Source organism: Copadichromis virginalis, linkage group LG3, assembly GCF_057382275.1.
Source record: "Copadichromis virginalis isolate Kocher_CV1m ecotype Utaka linkage group LG3, C_Virginalis_male_GT1.1, whole genome shotgun sequence".
Taxonomy (NCBI): domain Eukaryota; kingdom Metazoa; phylum Chordata; class Actinopteri; order Cichliformes; family Cichlidae; genus Copadichromis; species Copadichromis virginalis.
In genome coordinates, this window is record NC_140620.1 from 20,193,462 (window position 1) to 20,214,603 (window position 21,142).

General features: G+C 44.3%; 1 long non-coding RNA gene across 1 annotated transcript; it reads left to right on the forward strand.

Moving 5' to 3' along the window:
• The first annotated feature begins 851 nt into the window (after positions 1-851).
• Positions 852-18,822, forward strand: LOC146713292 (uncharacterized). The gene is made up of 2 exons (XR_014917800.1): positions 852-1,097; positions 18,080-18,822. It is a non-coding gene; the product is annotated as an uncharacterized LOC146713292 (long non-coding RNA).
• The last annotated feature ends 2,320 nt before the right edge of the window (positions 18,823-21,142 follow it).

The following is a 21,142-nucleotide window of genomic DNA, read 5'->3' on the forward strand; positions in this document are numbered from 1 at the left end:
AATGCACAGATATATTTTTGAAGGTGGAGAGCTGCAGAATCCAGCTGTAAGATGGAGTGTATATGGTGGGGGTGGCCTTAAACCTTCATCTGATAACACCTGCTGTCATGTGGGCAAGAGGGACACAGACAGAACAACACATCCTTTAGATGACAATAACTTTAAAAACACCTCCATTACTAACAACACACACATACGGAAACCTTTCTTGCATAAACACCAGAAACAAAGAGAAGCTGTATGTGATGAAGAACAAATTTAAACTTCCCTTCATTAAGACATAACAGAATTTATTTAATCGCATAATGGGTCTGCCCTCTGCCCTCCTTCTAGTATGACAGGCCTTGAAAACCTCGACTGGCTCCTTTAGATCAGGAGGAGTAGTGGCTCTTCTCTGAGCATCCCCTAATTGTCCAAAGGCCTGATGTCAACACATGTGAATGAAAATAATTTTGTAAATTTGTGTGCCTTAATATTGTGTTTGGGACAAGGTGGAGCTCTAATATGATTTCCGATCAGGTTTTGACAGCAGAAGTTCGAATATATTTGAAGTTCCCACTGCTGAGCGAATTGTCCTCTTTGTGTTTTACTGTAACATTTGGAATGGGAGTGTAACAAACTGAATTTATTTACTTTTCTTTTATTTCAAGTTTAAATATGGCAATTTATCTTTCCACTTACATAATGAACACTTTTGTTGAAAGCACTGTAGTCAGCGCACATGTGGAAATACACACTGCAAATACCTAAAAACAAGTTAGTCTGCTCTCTAAAATGACACTCCCACATGTTTATGTACCAGAGCATCATTTGCCCTTTGGGGTGTCATTTGAAGACTGACACGCAATACAGACTGAGAGAGCAGCTCATGAAAAAAAAAACACACCCGATGTCACACTGACTAGTGTTTGATCTAGTCAGGTTTAATTCTGTCCTTCCTAGGGGAAAAAAAAACCATTGTCGTTTTGAAATTTAGCACAGTTTTAAGGTGCATCAAGTTAGCTTTAGATGACGAGAAGTGGATGAAATGCCTCCTGGGCCATGGGCGTCTCTCTGTTGGATTTTACTCTCTGTCTGCCTCCTGTTTGCCTCTACAGGTGAGACTGATCTTGCTTTAAGTTCAACAGGATTCACAACACAACCCTAGGAGCATCAGTTTTCTGTCTGATGCTTCCTGCTACTCCTGTTTCATTCATACTGTTTTATTTAAATCATTTTCTAACTCCGTGACTCTGTAGAGATTGAGGCTACGTCCACATGTACCCGGGTATTTTTGAAAACGCAGATATTTCTATGCGTTTGCACCTTTCCTCCTCTGTGAGATGTTCTCAATCATTGCCAGGTCTTTATCACTTGAGTTCTGTCTTGCTGGGGTCGCAGACTTCTGCAAAAAGTCTCATCGAGCTCTGGGTTGGTTTAGGTGGATTTGGAGGTATACTGCAACTGATGCTGTAGATGCAGTGGCAGCAACAGTTGCAGTAGACACACTGGCACCTTCATTAATATCACACTCAACTGACTGTTTTATATTCCTATTGCACTGATGGGTGGACAGTTCTCAGGTGCCTGTGCAGGTTGTTTGTGGAGCCGGCTCTGTATGATATCTTTTTCTTACAGACTTTACACTCTGTCTTTGTTTTCAGTAAAATTGAAATTGTTCCAGATTTTGCTTCTTTTCTTGGTGTCACTCATTTTTATTACCATGCCTTTCTAATGTGTTGATGTTGTGTCTTGTTGCCCCTGGCTCTCTTTCTCTCTTTCACACTCTGTTCCTATGCTACTGCGAGTGTAACCACCACCCCTCCCCCCTCTGCTCAGCGCAAACACAAGGCTCAAGTGCGGTGTGAAATGAAAATAGTGAGACAGAGCGGGTGAGAGAAAGGGGAAAAGAAACACAGCTCGTTATTTGTTACTTCGTGTGGTGGCTATTGCGGAGCTTCCTTTTTTTTTTTTTTTTTTTTTTTTCTAAATGACATCAGAAACAGCAGTATGCGACATTACGTGATGGCAGAGCTTCAGTTCATCCTTTGTCATTTTTTTTTTTTTTTTTTTTTTTTTTAATAAATAGGACAGGGGGAATGAATGAGAGAGAGAGGGGGAGAGAAAGAAAGAAAACCAAAGGGGAGAAGAGACGGTGAGAAGGGGGGGGAAGAGAGAGAAAAAAAAAAAAAAACTCCTGGGTCACCTGTATGGCGAAAAAAAAAAAAAACAAACAAACAAAAACAAACAGAGGAGACAGCAAACAACAAAGAGCAACATAATAATAGAGAAAACAAAGCACCATCACAATAAACTAGCTAGTCATAGATATCAGTATTTACTAAGTAATAAACGATATTGTGCAGCACGCAAGATAGACAGCGCACAGTGTGCTTTGAGGCAGCAGCCAAGAAAGCTTTAGTCCGCGTCTGTGAATACCCATGTGTGCATACCTGTGTGGATCAGCATGCTTGCATTCCAAAGGTTTCTCCATGTAATGATCTGCTAGGGAGTGTGGGGGGGCCACAGCCCCGTCCTCCAGGGTGTGAAGCGGGTATGGAGGAGATCAAAACTCCAGACATCCAGAGGCCCCCAGAACACAAGAGACCAAGGAAGACCAACAGAGGGGCAGCCGCGCCACTGTCCCAGTAAGAGCTGAGGAGAGTCCCAGATGAGGGCTCGCCCAGCAGCCGCGGAGCAGAAGTCAGGGGGAGTTGCAGTGACGCGCCCGTGAGCTCCGCCGGCCCCCAGCTGCGCCTGAGTGACCGAGCCCTAGGCCGAGAGGCTGGGGGCACCCCACCTCCAAAGGGGCCCGAGCGAGCCCCAGGCCCCAGGCCCCGACAAGCGGCCGCCAAGGAGTGAGCCGGTGTGTACCCGGACGCCCACCCCCAGACACAAAGAACCACCAACACACCGACACCTGAGGGAGTCCGCCACCGGCAGGGGAAGTGGTGGTGGGTGGAGATAGGCCTCCAAACCTTGGAGGGCCTGAGGTGTCCCCAGAGAGGTGGCGTCTGATACCCAACCTGACATATAGACACAGACATACAGGCACACACAGACACAAACATCCATTCCCACCCTCATGCTCTCATATGCACTCACTCCACACTCAACCAACGTGGAGACAGACATAAAGAGACGCTGTACACACAATCACACTCCCCAAGCGTACTCTACAAACCGGGTCTAGGTACCCTTGCCCCTGGAGGGGGGAATTGCACCCAGACCCAGGTGGTGTTACCCTTTTCCCTGCGGTGGGGAGAGGCAGACCACCCCGACTCCGCAGCAGCAGGGAGGCCCCACACCCCAGACCGCAGTCGGACGGCCAACTCCTCCTACTAGCCCTCCCGCTCCAGCAGGCCGCAGAGAATGGGGGTGGGAGAAGACTCCAAACCTCCCTCCACCCGCTCATTGTAGTGTTGATGCATATGTGTTCTAAGGTGCAATTAAAACCCAGGAGGGCATGGAGCTACCTGCCAAGGAGCAGCAGGTAAGCGCATAGTCCCTCCTGCTAACCCTCAATGACTAAGTGTATTTAAAATTGAGAGGTGGGCAACGACGTCAGGGGTGAGGTATACACCCTGATGGTGATTTGGACTCCGTGATTGTGCCCACCCCCAAGATCCTATATGTATGTGTAATGAGAGTGTGAATAATGTGAATGTCTAAGTTGTGGGATAAAATTGAGGCAGAGGCAGCCAGAAGGGGACAGGGGGGGGGGGGGGGGGGTAGCCTCCTCTGCACCCTGGTGACATACCCCTACTCCAAGGCCCTGCATGTGTGGGTGGTTGTGGAGGAGCGGGAAGAGGGAGGCAGCTGGAGATGGGGAGGGAAGGAAGGGGGGGGCAGGTAACCCCTCCCTGGGGCCAGCTCCCCCGCTGACCCCAGTAGGCACTCCCACCCTCCGCGACCCGCCAGGGAAGGGGGGCCCAGGCCCATCAGACCGGGGCCCAGTGCAGTAGCGCCCCCCGGCTCCACAGAGCCCTGGACAGTCCACCCAACCCCACCACAGAGAAAACTGCACCCACCCCACCAACCACACATCTTCCAGACTACATAAGACGGTAAACGCCCAGGCTGAGATCTTCCTCCACCTCTCCTGTATCTCCCCCTCCTGCAGAGAGTTCCTGAGAGAAGAAAGCTCCTGCAAGATGTGACCATCCCCCCCACCAGTTGAAGAGCCCCCCAGGCGGCTTGATGCACCGGCGGAGCTTCCACAGATTCAGTAACATTAGCAAGTGGTGGAGGCCAGCAGGTGGATGAGGGAAATGGTGAGGCGGCCTGAGGCGGCCGCTGTCCAAGTGTCAGGTGAACTGAATTCCAGGTAAGACGTTATGACCTGCAGTCTATCTGGGTCAGTTCAGGTATAGTTTATTTTAGTTATGCTGACTTTTTTGTAGCATAACTACGAAAAAGTCAGTACTATTTGTTTTGTGGAAATATGGACTTTATTTTTTTCCTTTCTAATCGTAGGTGGCACAGTGCACTTGAGGCAAGTAAGCAAGCTAGAAGACTGGCACTCTTGCTGGGTATCCAGTTACGGAAGCAACACATTAACAAGAGAATTCTGAGTAAAACCAAAGTTACCTTCCTGAGTAACTAGTTACTCTGAAAGTAATGACTAACTTGAAGTAACTGAGTTACTTTTGATAGAAGTAACTAGTAATGTAACTAAGTTACTAATTTATTTATTTATTTATTTTTCTTTTTTTTTTCCCGCCTGTCCCATTTGGTTCTTTAGCCATCAGAATTGTTGTCTGAAGACCAACAAGGATACCCAATGGATTTACTTTGCCAAATGGATCATCGTGGCATTGCCGTATTGGTCCATTTGGTCGATCTTTGTTTTTATTATTTATTATATTTTATTTTCAGATGTTACAGATGGGACAGACATGAGTGAGGGATAGGAAAGGGAGAAAGAAAGAGGAAAGAAAGGAAAAACAGAAGGGGAGAGGGACAGTGAGAAAGGGGGGGAGAAAAAAAATAAAAATCTCCTGGATCACCTGTTGAGAGAAGAATAGAAAACAAGCAAAAAAAAGACAAAAAAAAAAACAAAGCAACATACTAAACACAACACCATCGCATTAATCTAGCTAAGTGTAAACAGCAGTAAATACTAAATATTCAATGTTGTTGTGCAGCACGCAGGACAGATGTGCTTCGAAGTAGCAGCCAAGAAAGGTGTAATTTGGGTCTACGAGCAGTGAACACCCGTGTGCATACCTGTGTGGATCAGCGCGCTTGTATTCCAAAGGTTTCTCCATGTAACGATCTGCTAGGGAGTGTGGGGGGGCCACAGCCCCGTCCTCCAGGGTGTGAAGCAGGTATGGAGGAGATCAAAACTCCAGACATCCGGAGGCCCCCAGAACACAAGAGACCATGGAAGACCAACAGAGGGGCAGCCGCGCCACTGTTCCACTAAGTTACTAATTTAAAGTAACTTACCCAACACTGGTCACTTCAAAGATACGGCTCTAAGAGCAGTTTCGTTCACGACCGACACATCACTACATGGGGCACACTCACCCTTGACCCACCTGCTTTCCAAGGTAGGTGATGGTTGCATGGTGCATGTGGCGCACGACCGACTGTAAGCAACAACATGGTTTTTTTTAAACCAGGCCAAAAGAAGTTGCTCAGCACTCAGTAATACTTTTTATTTATTCCGAGATGCCATGCCTATATCATGTGCTAAGCTTAGCACCTGATCACGATGATGGGATGGTACCGCCGCCTGCATGACGTTCAATGTTCCACTAATCTGAGGACCACCACCTCGTGAGCAGGCCATCCTGCAGTAAAAAACGGGGAATGGTTGCGCTTTGCCCAGAAGCGATAGTGGCGGCAAAACAGGAACTCAAAGACTTGCCATTTCTCTGAGTGCTTACCAAAGCTTCTTTACTCACATCTCCAATTCCAGCATTAATTTTACCACACTTCGTTCCATTTTCATACTGTCTCTCTCTTACAAAAGGCTTTTGCCCTGTAGCCACAAACGTATCCGCGATACTAAAATCAGCAAATTTGCACTCTTGCGCCCATGTGACAGTTTGACAGCTTAGAGCTCCACATTATTGGTGGGATAAGTTTATCAGGATGGCTTCAAAATCTGCAACCACAAGTGTTTAGATTTCCATCGGATCTCAAGAGGAACAAACGAATAACTCAGACTTACAAATGGACTGCAAGTCAGAAAACTAGGGAATGTGACGACCTCCCTGACTAAAGCCCATAAACGTCGTGTTCACATCATACACACATTTATATTTCTACTCTCCCTGGATGTTTTCCACTCTGTGCTGCTATTGTAAGTCTTCTTGGTCCTTGTGGGGCGATCGTGGCTCAAGAGTTGGGCGTTCACCTTGTAATCGGAAGGTTGCCGGTTCGAGCCTCGGCTTGGACAGTCTTGGTCGTTGTGTCCTTGGGCACTTCACCCGTTGCCTACTGGTGGTGGTCAGAGGGCCCGGTGGCACCAGTGTCTGGCAGCCTCGCCTCTGTCAGTGCGCCCCAGGGTGGCTGTGGCTACAATGTAGCTTGCCAGCAAAGTAGTAGTAGTAAAGCACTCTACAAATACAGACTATTTACCAGACCATTTGTACTCAATGCATTTGGTTCAGACGTTAATAATATTAACTCATACATCCAGGTAAAGCTATTGATCCAAGATTGAGTAAGGAATAACACACACTAGATCTGTCTTATTTAGAATATGAAAATATGAAACGTATTTCAAGTTTTTGACAAATACTCGCGGATGGCCTAGGTCTACGAGGGGAGGAATATGAGCTGGAAAGATGCCACAGAAGTACGAGACCACGCCTGGGACCTGGTCAGCCACCTCGAATCGTGCTGGTGAGATTTCTCCGTTACACTGCACGACAAAAAGTTATCATGACCGCTAAACAGAAGAAAGGAATACTGTGGGAGAACTGTCGTTTGTCATTTTATGAAGATATGACCGCGGAGCGAGCGGCGCAGAGGAAGCTTTTCTCCCCAGTAATGAAGAAGCTATGGCAGCATCAGATAAAGCACACTCTGGCACATCCAGCAAAACTTCGATTAACATGGAAAGGCCAGCAGAAGAGCATTGACAGCGTTGAGGAGGCAGAGAAATTCGTGCGTGAGAACTTTCAGGAAGTGGTGGAGTAAGGGGTTAATAAGCTAAATTACGTGCATGGGAGCGCATCGTTAATAATTTCATAAGATGGGGGCGGGCTCCCTGGGGTGTCGACGGGACAGAAGGAGGACAGCAGTTCACTGTCCACGGGACCATCACGGACCAGAGACAGTTTTGCCCACGGGGCTTTTGCGCTGTCATGTTCCTTTTTTGGACGGCGCTATTTCTTTTTTTATGTTCGTTGTTTTTTTATTTTTTATTTTTTTGGTAGAGATTCTATAGGTGAGGTACTGTTCTTGTTTAAACTTATGTTCTAGTTCAAGCAGGGTTATCAGCACAGGTTAAATGGTTATGGGTTGGAAGATATAAGGCTTATAGATACCTTAACATGGCATAGTCATGGGGAATGTGGACGTTAATATTGTGTCATGGAATATAAATGGCTGTGGCACACCAGTCAAAAGAAAAAAAGTGCTTAGCTACCTCAAGTCTCATAATGCTGATATTGCATACATCCAGGAGACGCATTTTGCGAATGAAAATGAAGCATTGAAATTAAAAAGGGATTGGGTTGGGAAAGTATTTCATAACTCAAGATCAAGCAAGAGTCGTGGTGTCATGATACTCATTAATAAAAGACTAAACTTTGTATTATTGAAGGAAAGCCGGGATGAAGACGGGCGAGTGTTGGTTCTGCAGGCTCTCATTAATGGAGTTCAGGTTGTTCTGTGCAATATTTACGCCCCAAATAGGGATGAACCTAATTTTATGGATGAGGTTAACAAGATGCTAGGGAACATGAAGGGCCAAATCTTGTTAGGTGGAGACTTTAATAATGTGATGGATGAATATATTGATAGAAGTGCCATTAATGCAACTTCAAGTACTAGAACTGGGACAGCGATAGATGCTTTAAAAGAAGATCTCAGTGTGGTAGATATTTGGAGGCTTGTTCACCCTATGGAAAGAGAATACACCTTCATAAAATTTATAACAAAAAAGCAGAGTATGCCCTCTTTCGTCTTAAAACTAATTTCTATGAGAATGGTGAAAAGACAGGCAGGCTATTAGCCAGACAACTTAAGCAAATGGACAATCAGAATGTTATTACGGCAGTTAAAAAGGATGATAAATTAGTTACATCTTCTTCAGAGATTAACACAATTTTTAAAATATTTTATCAAGATTTATACACGTCCGATAACAAAGTAAGTATGGATCTGCTGAGTACATACTTTGATAAAATGAAAATACCAAAAATCTCACAAGAGGGTAGGAACAAATTGGAAACTCCACTAACTGAGGTAGAAGTAAAAGAAGCTATCCGTGCAATGAAAGCTGGGAAGTCACCAGGAATAGATGGATTCCCAGCAGAATTTTACCATAAATTTATAGATTTGCTGTCCTTTTCTAACTGAAGTATTACATGAAGCCTTTGAATTTGGACGACTCCCTGCAAGTTTTAATCAGGCAGTAATATCACTAATTCCAAAAGGCGACAAGGATTTAACTGATCCAGGTAATTACAGACCAATAAGTTTAATCAATGTGGATTGCAAAATTCTATCCAAAGTTTTAGCAACAAGGTTGGAGGTTGTAATACCACAAATTATTCATCAAGATCAAGTAGGGTTTATCAAGAATAGATCTGCTTCTGATAATATGAGGAGATTACTACACCTGCTGTGGCTGAATAGAAATAACACAAATCCTGTATTGGCTATATCTTTAGATGCACAGAAAGCTTTTGATAGGGTGGAGTGGAACTTTCTGTTCACAGCCCTGGAAAAGTTTGGAATAGGTGACAATTTTTGCAGATGGATTAGAACCATGTATTCTGGTCCAGAAGCAGCTGTATTTACAAATGGGGTACTTTCTCCTTTTTTTAGTATTTCCAGATCAACACGTCAAGGATGCAATTTAAGCCCATTTAAGCCCATTGCTATTTATAATATTTTTAGAGCCATTAGCTATTCAAATCAGAGAAAATGCAGAGATTAAAGGTGTATTTGGGGGAGGCAGAGAACACAAATTATTCCTGTATGCAGATGATGTGCTGATATTAAACCAAGACCCAACTAATTCTATCACAAAACTATTAGAGGTGATTGATACATACTCAATGTTTTCGGGGTACAAAATTAATTGGCATAAATCAGAGGCGATGCCAGTTTCCCAGGCTTGCAGTCATAACTTAATATCGGGCTTTAACTTTAAGTGGGTGGACAAGGGAATGAAATATCTTGGAATTGAATTGGACCCCAATATTGAGGATATTATGGCTAACAGTATGGGAAAATTATTAAATAAGATCAATAAAAACTTGGGTAAATGGAGTAAACTAAATTTGACATTGTGGGGAAAAGTAAACACAGTTAAAATGGTTGTGGCACCGCTCATCAACTATTATACAGGAATGCTGCCTATGTGTATCCCGCGACGGATGTTGCAAAGCTACAATAATATGATAAAAGATTTTCTTTGTGTAAGGACAAGAAAGACATTGTGGACAAAACAAGACACCCCCCATAATCTTTAGTGACAATATTGTAGTTAGTTAAATGGTCTGATTGTTCACATCTGTATTTTCTTTGATTGTGGTAAAATAATGTGTGCCCCAGTCTCCAAAAATGACATAGTGCAGGAAGCGTAGTTATTCCTCCGTTACACCACAAGAGGGAGTATCCCCTAAAATGAGCAGCTCTAGCGGGAGTAAAGAAGCCAGCCACTACCCATAAGGCAGTGCGCCTATAAGCGTTATGTGAGACTGCAAAAGTGTGTAACGCTGTGCTATGTCCATGTATATATTTGCAGGTAAGCAGATACAAGATGGTAAATAACTTAAAATGTGTCTACAGATGAGTCCACGGGGTTGCAGAGAATGTGGGAAAGTTGGCCGTTAATCCCCACTATGTGTCATTAGTGTATAAATTATTGGTAGCGATGTGAATTAGCTGTGATGCTAACGATTAGCAGCTAGATCTGATTCATTAGTTTGTGTGGAAACCTCGTGGCACTTTTGTGGATTTATACCTGTACCGGGCTGTAATCACAGCAGATGTAGACTGGTGCAGCTTCGTACCATACTGAGGGGACACTACAAGGAGGATAGCTCTACTGACCTCTATCATCAGCTGATAAATATCACTCAAGGAAGTAATGAGTCCCCACAGAACTTTCTATTTAGGGCAATAGAGCTGAACGAAAGACTCCTAGCATCATCAAGGGAGCCAGGAACAGATGAACAATACAGTGTCGAACTGATTCAGAAAAAGTTTCTGCGAGCCGTTGGCACAGGTCTGATTAGCGACAATGTGAAATACCAGATCAAACTCTACCTGGATGATCCAGCAGTCACTGACGATGTGCTGATTGCAAAGACAAATGAAGCGGCCAGCCTTGAGTGGGAGAGGCAACAAAAATTCAGAAAGACCATCCGAGAAATGAAAGTAAGAGAGATAAAAGCAGAGGCACAGTCAGTGCAGGAGGCAACGGTTGGTGCAGTGGGTGGGCAAGACCAGCCATTCTCCACCTCGACAAAAGGTAAAGCTGCTAAAGCACCAGCAACAGTGACACGCAAGGAAACTGAGCTGTTTGATATCATCAATCAACTAAAAGGGGAAATAGCTGAAATAAAAGGAGTGATTCGTGAGTCGCACCGACCTTCTCCCTTACACCGCCCAAGCCTCAAACGTGGCTGCAGGGATTGTCAGGACAGCAATAGAGGAGAAAACTGCGACCACTGCTTCAAATGTGGACAAAGTGGGCATTTGTCTAGGGGATGCCGCACCCGGAGAAAACTTCCAGACAGGGCAGAGCAGATTGGTATGTCAGCTAGCACGGTGAACCCACGCCCGTCACCCTCTTTTCAGCTACTAAACCAAGGTGAGCAACAACAAGATGTTCACAAACTCTTGACGGACAGTATAAAACATTTGGAGACAAAAGCAGCAGCCGCCACACCAGATAAGAGGAATGAAGCGGTCTCCGTCAGCCTCCTCTCCCCAAAACGAAGAGCCCAGCTCCTCAATCTTATAGGGAGGAAGCACCTGATCACCTGCCTGCTTGAGGGAGTAAAAACCGCAGCGTTGTGGGACACGGGATCACAGGTTTGTCTCATAAATGAAAAATGGAGACAACAGAACATCCCACACCTCAAAGTTAGGAGTTTAACTGAAATCATTGGGCCTGGTATATTAGATGGGAGGGCAGTAAACCAGACACCAATCCCATTTTCCGGGTGGGTTGAAATCAAATTCAGGTTGCCCACAGAAGAGGCTGCGCAGTTAGAACTTCTCGTGCCAGTATTAGTAGCTCAGGAAGACGGGGTGGCGGAGGAGCCAATAATTGGCTTCAACGTGATTGAATACATGCTAGAGAGGGGAATAGAGCCACCTTGTGCTGTAACAGAAGCTGTTAGCACAGCATTCTCCATTGACTGTAAGAAAGCTGAGGTCTTTATAAAGGTGATGAAGAGTGGAGACGATGGGCTAGGTGAGGGCAGAGTGAAAACTGGGAGAGAATTAATGAGTATCCCACCTGGTCAGACAAGAGTGGTCAAGTGTAGTGTGAGAGCAGGCCCACTCCCAGCAGGTCAGGATGTACTGTTCGAGCCCAGCCCCTACCCTCAGATGCCAGAGGGATTGGAGGTGCAAGAGGGCGTTGTCCATTTACAGCAAGGCAGCTGGTCCCGTATGAGCCTCCCAGTCACTAATACCAAAGCTTATGAGATCATACTGCCTCCGAGAACTGTTTTGGGACAAACTCAGAGGGTTCGAACTATTTACCCAGCAAACACAGTGACAGTGGAAATAGAACAAATGGGAACAACAAGATCTACTGTAGAAGCAACAGCTACACCTCCAGCTAGCCAAATTGGGGAACAGGAAAACAGAACAAGAAGCAACAGTGAAGGTGTTTGGGACCCCCCAGTTCCCCTCGACCATCTCTCTCCGGCACAGCAGCTCTGAAGATCAGGCAGCTATTAAGGGAGGAGAGTAATGCCTTTGCTCGTGATGAACACGATGTTGGCAATATCCCCTCACTGCAGCTTAAGATCCGCCTCAGCAACCCCACACCTGTTCGCCGAACATATACATCAGTGCCTAAGCCACTTCATAAAGAAGTAAAAGAATATTTGGAAGACTTGCTGAATAGAGGGTGGATAAAGAAATCAAAATCCCCCTACTCCAGCCCCATCGTATGTGTGCGAAAAAAGGATGGCGGCCTCCGCTTGTGCTGCGACTATAGGGAGCTAAATACGAAGTCAATCCCGGACCGCCATCCCATACCACACATACAGGATATGCTCAACACATTGAAAGGAAGCTCCTGGTTCTCGGTCTTAGACCAAGGGAAGGCTTATCACTAGGGCTTCCTGGAAGAGTCAAGTCGCCCTCTCACAGCATTCATCACACCCTGGGGATTGTATGAATGGGTAAGAATTCCTTTTGGGCTGCCACTCTATGACCTGCTCTCCTCAGAAAAGCCAGGGGAAGGGAGAGTCAGGGCGTCAAAAGACAACAAAAAGACAAAGAATCAAGGGGGTCAGCTACCATCCTCTCACCCAGTGGTATGGTCAGCTGAGCATCATCAGGTGGTCTGTCAGCTCGTCAACTTCCTCATTCAGCCCCCCGTTTTAGGTTATCCTGACTTTGAGCAACCATTCATCTTACACTGTGATGCATCACAGGAGGGACTTGGAGCTGTGCTTTACCAAAGACAAAATGGGAAGCTAGTGGTTATAGCATATGGGTCTAGGACCCTTACTGCCCCAGAGAAGAACTACCACCTCCATTCAGGGAAGCTGGAATTTCTTGCCATGAAGTGGGCCATATGTGAGAGGTTTAGAGATTATCTCTACTATTCACCACCCTTCATTGTCTACACTGACAATAACCCCCTCACATATGTGCTGACAACGGCAAAACTGAATGCAACCACACACAGATGGGTGGCTGAACTCGCTGACTTCCAGTTCTCCATCAAGTATCGACCTGGTAGAGCTAACAGGGATGCAGATGGTCTCTCACGAATGCCCTTGGATATGGAACACTACATACAAACGTGTACAGAAGCAGTGACACCTGAGGTCCTAAACAGCGTGACTCAGGCTCTGGCTGTTCAGCTGCAGGGAAGTGAACCCTGGCTCTGCCCGTTAAACATCTCAACTGTGGTAGCAGAGCAAAGTGAGGAGGTAGGGATGTCAGGTCTGGAAATCCCTAAGGCAAACTTAAGAGATGCACAAAAAGAGGATTCTGTGATCGGGGAAGTCCTGAAGTATGTCATCTCTAATCGGTGGCCAAAAATCAGAAAACAGGCAGGCAACAAGGAGATCGCTGCTCTGGCAAGGGAAAAACAGAAACTGCACCTTGATAATGATGGTTTACTGTACAGGAAAACACTCAGCCGAACACAGCTACTTCTGCCTAAGAAGTTCCATTCGCTCATTTATAAAGAACTACATGAAGACATGGGTCACTTGGGGGTGGAGAGAGTTTTGGCCCTCATTCGGGATCGCTTTTACTGGCCTCACATGCAGAAGGACGTGGAGCACTACATAACACAGGTGTGTAGTTGTCTAAAAAACAAGCGTACCCGTTTGAGCTGGTCTCCATTGATTTTCTACATTTGGAGAAATGTAAGGGAGGGTATGAGTATATCCTCGTGGCCATGGACCACTTTACACGATTTGCTCAGGCTTATCCCTGCAGAGATAAAAGTGCCAAAACAGCAGCAGAGAAAATATTTGGAGACTTTGTGTTGAAGTTTGGTTTTCCCACACGGCTCCATCATGACCAGGGAAGAGAGTTCGAAAACAAACTCTTTGCCAAGCTGGAGGGATACAGTGGAGTCAAGGGGTCCAGAACCACACCATACCACCCCCAGGGAAATGGTCAGGTAGAAAGGTTCAATAGGACACTGCTGGCCATGCTTCGGAACCTCCCAGAGGGGGCAAAAGCAGACTGGAAGGCATCCCTGGCAAAGGTGGTCCATGCGTACAACTGTACGCGCAGCGAGGCTACTGGATATGCACCTTATTTCCTCTTGTTTGGGAGAAACCCCAGACTCCCCATTGATATGATTTTTGGTCTCACAGCTAATGACCAAAGCCCTTCTCATCAAGACTATGCTGAGAAGTGGAAGATTCGCATGCAGGACGCTTACAAACTGGCCTCAGCGACAGCCTGTAAGGAGAGTCGATGGGGAAAAGTGCTCTATGACAGAAAAACACATGGTGCAGAGCTGTACCCAGGGTGCAGAGTACTGGTCCGGAATTTTGGTGAGAAGGGAGGACCAGGGAAACTGAGATCCTTCTGGGAGGACCAGGTGTTTCAGGTGACACAAAGGAAACATAAGGAGAGCCCAGTATATGAGATTAAGCCAGAAAATGGCAAGGGACGTGTCAGAGTCGTCCACAGGAACCTCCTGCTGCCGTGTGACTTCTTACCAGCCGGAAAAGTCAACTCACATGCAGAACTGGGAAAGCAAAAACAGAAAAACAACAAGGACAGACATGAGCGGCATGAGCAAGAGCACAGTTCGGAGGATGAAGATGACTGGAGGGCAATCAGAGGACTGGCAACAGAACAAGGGGAACGTGGTAGACTGTCCTGGTGGACAGAAGCATCAGAGTTCAATGCAGAAAGTGGAGCAGGCAGTAGGGAGGATCTCTGTGATGACAATGACAGGGAACACCAGGAGGATTGCGAAGAAGAGAATCTGGGCGTGAATGATATAGAACACCAACGCGACCAGCATGACGAGGATACAGAGGCACAAGAGGACATTAAAGACACAGAGCAGACGCACCAGCTCGAGATGGAGTGCAGTGACCAAGAGGACACTGACCAGTCACCTGCCAGTGTGAAAAAGTATCCTTTCAGAATGAGAAAACAAAAGCTAATGTTTACTTACCACAAGTTAGGACAGCCAACGTTAGCACTTGAATAAATACCTCAGACACAGTCATATGTTACATATTGCAGTAAAGCAGTTATAACAGTTACATTTTCGGGTTTTTATTAATGCTTATTAGAAGGATAGAAATGTTAATTCTGTTTTGTTAGCTATAAAGAAGACAGTGGAATGACCTGTAATGAGAATGGCACCCATGTCATGTAGCGAGGTTATGTCCAGGTGAGAGCACCTTACTCAGTAAAGATGCAGATACCCGTGATATGGATGGAAAAGCAGTGGACTGTTATCGTGCACAATAACACCTGCTGCGACATATGACATGAAGGGGAGATACATGTCATGTGTTTCACTGTGGCTAGCAGTGATGCTGAACTCTGACTCCTAAAGGGATGTAGCCTCCTACGAGCAATGTATAGTTGCCACATAAGGACTGATATTGGTAGAATGTCGGGACGCCATTAACTTTTTGAGGGGAGAGTGTAAGGACAAGAAAGACATTGTGGACAAAACAAGACACCCCCCATAATCTTTAGTGACAATATTGTAGTTAGTTAAATGGTCTGGTTGTTCACATCTGTATTTTCTTTGATTGTGGTAAAATAATGTGTGCCCCAGTCTCCAAAAATGACATAGTGCAGGAAGCGTAGTTATTCCTCCGTTACACCACAAGAGGGAGTATCCCCTAAAATGAGCAGCTCTAGCGGGAGTAAAGAAGCCAGCCACTACCCATAAGGCAGTGCGCCTATAAGCGTTATGTGAGACTGCAAAAGTGTGTAACGCTGTGCTATGTCCATGTATATATTTGCAGGTAAGCAGATACAAGATGGTAAATAACTTAAAATGTGTCTACAGATGAGTCCACGGGGTTGCAGAGAATGTGGGAAAGTTGGCCGTTAATCCCCACTATGTGTCATTAGTGTATAAGTTATTGGTAGCGATGTGAATTAGCCGTGATGCTAACGATTAGCAGCTAGATCTGATTCATTAGTTTGTGTGGAAACCTCGTGGCACTTTTGTGGATTTATACCTGTACCGGGCTGTAATCACAGCAGATGTAGACTGGTGGATCACAGTACCTTGTGTTTATGTTTATTTCATTGTTCCACTGTAAGAAATATTAGTGATTTGAGTTTAAATACTACCCATAAGGCAGTGCGCCTATAAGCGTTATGTGAGACTGCAAAAGTGTGTAACGCTGTGCTATGTCCATGTATATATTTGCAGATGCAGTAAAGGCGAACTCACAAAGCCACACTGGTTTCAATTCATTTTAATTCAAGTGTGCAACATTTGGAAGGGTGGTAAACCCCGTATTAACATAAATCGACTGTCCCAATCTAAGAAAGAAGGGGGACTAGCCCTGCCCAATATAGAGTATTATAGTATCTCTTTTGAAATGGCTAGATTAGGCAAACATTGGGCAGGGAAAAATAATATAGACTGGATTTTAATAGAACAAGAGCTTGCATCTCCATTCACACCAATTGATATTTTATCACAAAAAGCGAATAATCACGGTAAGACGCAAAACCCTATTTTGAAATTTTCGAAAATGGTATGGTTGGAGGTGCATAAGAAATATAAACTTGTGCCATATGTACAGAAGTATGCCCCCTTGTGGTATAATCCTAAAATTAAAATTGGTAAGCAGACTGTTTACTGGACACAATGGCTGAGAAGAGGTATCAGAACTGTTAGTGACCTATTTGAAGGGGGTGTTTTCATGTCGTATGAGGATATTAAAAAAAAGTTTTGTTTAGAGGGTAACAGTCATTTCTGGAAGTATTTGCAAATAAGAAACTGTTTAAAAGGAGGAGTTACAATAACATGTGAAAGTAACTCGATAGAGAATTTCATGCTACTACCCCCATTTCTGTGCACAGCTGCGAAATGGTATAATATTTGCCCATGGATTAAAAACAATATAAATAAGAGCCTGAAAAAAGTATGGGAAAGGGATCTAGGGCGTACAATGGATGAAGATACATGGGATTCTATATTGTCGAACAATGGATTATACATTAGGGAAGCCAGGGGAAAATTTATTCAATACAAAATTCTTAACAGATACTATTATACTCCTTCAAGGCTGTATAGAATGGGGATTGGTAGAGATGACTTGTGTTGGAAATGCCAAAAAGTCAAAGGTACTCTGATACATGCCCTCTGGGAATGCCCGCTGGTTTTTCCAGTTTGGAACACTGTACTGAATTATTTGCAGGGGTGGACACTTTGTAACCTACCCAGATCACCTAAATTATGTTTACTAGGAGACAAAGGAGAGGTGCCGCAATTAAGTAAACACCAGTTTAGAGTGTTAAGTACTGCATTGGTAACATGTGCCCGTGTCATTTTGGAACACTGGAAGGACTCTCATATTCCAACGCTTAAAATGTGGAAAGACAGAATGATTGGGAATGTTGCATGCGAAAAGATGCTGGGAAAAATACATCATGTGACAGAAGCTGCGCTGGAACAGTGGGACAATTTTTGCACCTACATGTCTACCTGACTTGGACATTTGAGTTTAATACAACATATGTTAAAACCTCACTTGTTTTGTTTTGTTTTGTTTTGTTGTGTTTTTTTTTTTTTGTTTTTTTTTTTATTTATTTATTTTAGTTATTTATTTTGTTTGTTTGTTTTTGTTTGTTTGCTTCTTGCTTTTGGTTGTTGCATCTCTGTATTTGCTGTTATAAAATGCAAAATCTAATAAATACTTGAATTATAAAAAAAAAAGTTTTTGACAAATATACGCATCCATTGATCAGTGAAGTGTCCATATTTGCTATTACTAACACACAGTTATCCTATAGAGTTTGAGTCAGTCCAAACTTAAAGTAATTATTTTTGTGGTCAATTGCAAGAAAACTGTAACTTTTGTTAGAGCTACTTCCATTAGCTTTAATAGCTTTGATAAATTGGATTTCCATCCTGAAATGCATGCCAAATAATTTACATTTCAATTCAAAAAGATGAAATTAGGTTTCTTTAGTTCAGCTCATCTGTCTCCCTGTTTGCTCCTCACTGTGTACAAACACTTTTCTCCTTTTTCAGATGGGAAAATCATCAAAGCTGAGCCTGGACAGAACGTCACTCTGCCATGTCGAACTCCACATCTCAGCGTTCCCATCAGAGCTGTGGTGGAGTGGTTTAGACTTGACCTGCAGGAAGGACATGTCCTCATGTACCGGGATGAGCAGTTTATTTCAATGAACCAGCTTCCATCGTTTGTGAACCGGGTGGATCTGCAGGACAGACAGATGAAGGACGGAGACGTGTCTTTGATTCTGAAGGACGTGACAAGTGACGACACTGGAACATTTCAGTGTTACGTGGTCCAGAGAGGAACAAATGGCAGGAAAAGCACTGTTGATCATATCAGCACCGTCTACCTGAGAGTTGTAGGGAGCAGCGATGGACATCCAACAATGAAATGTAGACGTTTAACACAAATACAATTGAATTTTTTAGCGTTTTTCTCTTTTTTACTTAGAAGTATTGTTAAGGAGATTTAAAAACAAAGTTAATTTTCATTGTCTTCTTCATTATTACGTTGCTGTTAAAAGGTAATAATGCCAATGAAGTCCGTATAGTGCAGCCAGTCCCTTAAACACTGCTGCAATCCACTTTCACCAAAATAAGTTTTCTCCTAAGTTTTTTTTTTTCTTTTATCACTTTTGATCTTTGATTATTTGCTTGCTGAGGTTAATTCGTGATTAACAGCTTTGATTCTGCTGTTTGGAAACGTGTGCTCCAGTTTAGTTTATTTCCAGCAGTAATAAATTTGTTAAATGTTGGGTCTGTGTTTCCACATGCCCCGCTAGTTTAGAGACTTATTCCTCATGACGAACACAAGACATAGCAGAACATCTTCAACCGGTTATTAACTCGCTAACGAGGGAGAGCTTTGGTCTGAATCAGGCGGTGGAGCATAATGCTCATCACTCTCTAGCCCAAATCCTTCAAAGAGCAGCTGTCCTCGTAGCCTTTTTATTGACATGACATTTACAGTACACATGACAACACAACACAAGCACCTCCCATCGTAAAACCCCCCCTTGGTTCTAAGACAAGGCACTATATGTGTGTGTGTGTGTGTGTGTGACAAATAACTTTGTTTGCAAAACTTGTGCATAGGATTTTAAAATTGACAATTTATACTTGTATTTAAAGTTATGAAATATGATTCATTAAACATGTTTGTGGTTGTTACAGTAAAAAATATAACTTTTTTCTACTCTGATTTTATGGTTTTTTTCTGATTTTAGATCTATTGTGTTAATACAATACATGTACAAATGAAAACAAGGCAAAGTAAATCGTTTTTAAAGGTAAAATGTGGAGGGACAATCAAAAGTAGTTAAAAATGGCCAATGGCTATGCAATATATTCAGTTTTAGCATTTATATTCACTGTTGTCTGTAACTATGCTCAAAGTGTTAATGCTATCTTATTTTAACAAAGCACTTGGGGTGGCAAAGGATCATTTTATTTTATGACCCCATGCCACCCTTCTAGATCCGCCCCTGAGTACATGGCATGATCAGAAGCTCCTACACATAAAGAGTTAAAGTAGTAAAAACTCTGATTTTGTTAATACTGAGATATGTTTAAGGAGGAGTGTAAAGTCAAACCATGAGTCTGATTTACAGCAAGACTGTCTGATGCTTCCCGCTGCACCAAAGGGCAGTTCATTTAAGAGATAAGATAAGATAAGACTTTATTGATCCCACAACGGGGAAATTTTTGCGTCACCTCAGCTCAGGTACAGATATATGAAGGAAATACAAAAATACAACTAAGTACAATCAATGAAAAAAGTAAGATAATGCACTATATACAATGGTAGCATACACAGTATGTGATTATGGATATAGTTGGAAATATGGAAGACATAAACTATATAGCTTGGAAGGTCATGGAAGGTCCATTATGCATGAAGTGGTCCATTTGCATTTATTTATTCCATTAAACACTTCTGTGAAAATCAACTAGGTGTTTGTTAAAATAAAAATTAGAAACTTTTGAATCAGTTAGTTTTCTCATAAATGTACTAAATAACCATACACAAAGAACTTTGACATTTTGGTAACCTTATTATCAGAGATGGGCAGTAACGCGTTACTTGTAACGCGTTACCAGGCGGAGCTGCTGAGGCCGAGGCCGGACCAGACGAGGCGGAAGTAGACGCTGCGGGCGGTGCGGATGTAGAGGTTGCAGGTGGAGCCGGTGGTGGTTGAATGGCCGCGCCAGAACCGTCAGCAGACACTGGAATGTGCTGGCTGGGTCCTCCTGGACCCCCAGCCGGCGAGGTAAGAGGCTGCACGGGCCCCTCGGACCCTCCAGCGGAGACAGGAGGCTGAACGGGCCCCTCGGACCCTCCAGCGGAGACAGGAGGCTGAACGGGCCCCTCGGACCCTCCAGCAGAACCAGTTTGCAGAACAGATGAAGTGGGTGTGATGTCAGAATGTCCAGAGTCAGAATGCTCAACAGTTCTGTAGTGGCGGCGGCCAGAACGCCGTTTCCTTCGGGATGAGGAAACAGGAACCGGTGGAGAAAAAGAGACCTCCTCCTCATCCTCTGACCACATAGCTGCCAGGAAAAAGGCAGGTGAATGAGGACCCAGCTGGTGTGGGGAGGGAGAGGAAGTCCGTGGCAATGTTGAGACAGAAGGAGAGTGTGTGTTGTCCTGGGGTAACGGTGGGGAAGATGTAGAGAGTGAGAGAGCAAGCTCGCCAGCCTTGACTTGCTCTCTCCAGGCAGTAATGGTGTCGTCCAACTTAGTGTTCTTAGCAAACTGAGACAGCTGAGGGTTATGGCGAATGATGGCATCCACTGCATTCAGCCCGACTGCCATAGTCCGTAAATCCCGTGACTGGGCAATGTGGTCGAGCAGACTCACCATCCGCTTTATCTAGCCGTTGAACTCCGAGGAAAAAGAGTCTGCAGGGTCCATGTTCAGGTCGCGATCTTCTGTTGTGTGACGGCTGTGTGCGGACAGGGATAGGACCCAAGGTGCAGACTCCAGAGACAAACTTAAACCAAAACAGCTTTAATGCTGAACTCAAACATAACATAACTGGAAAAAATCAAAATAAACTAACACTGGTGGACTGA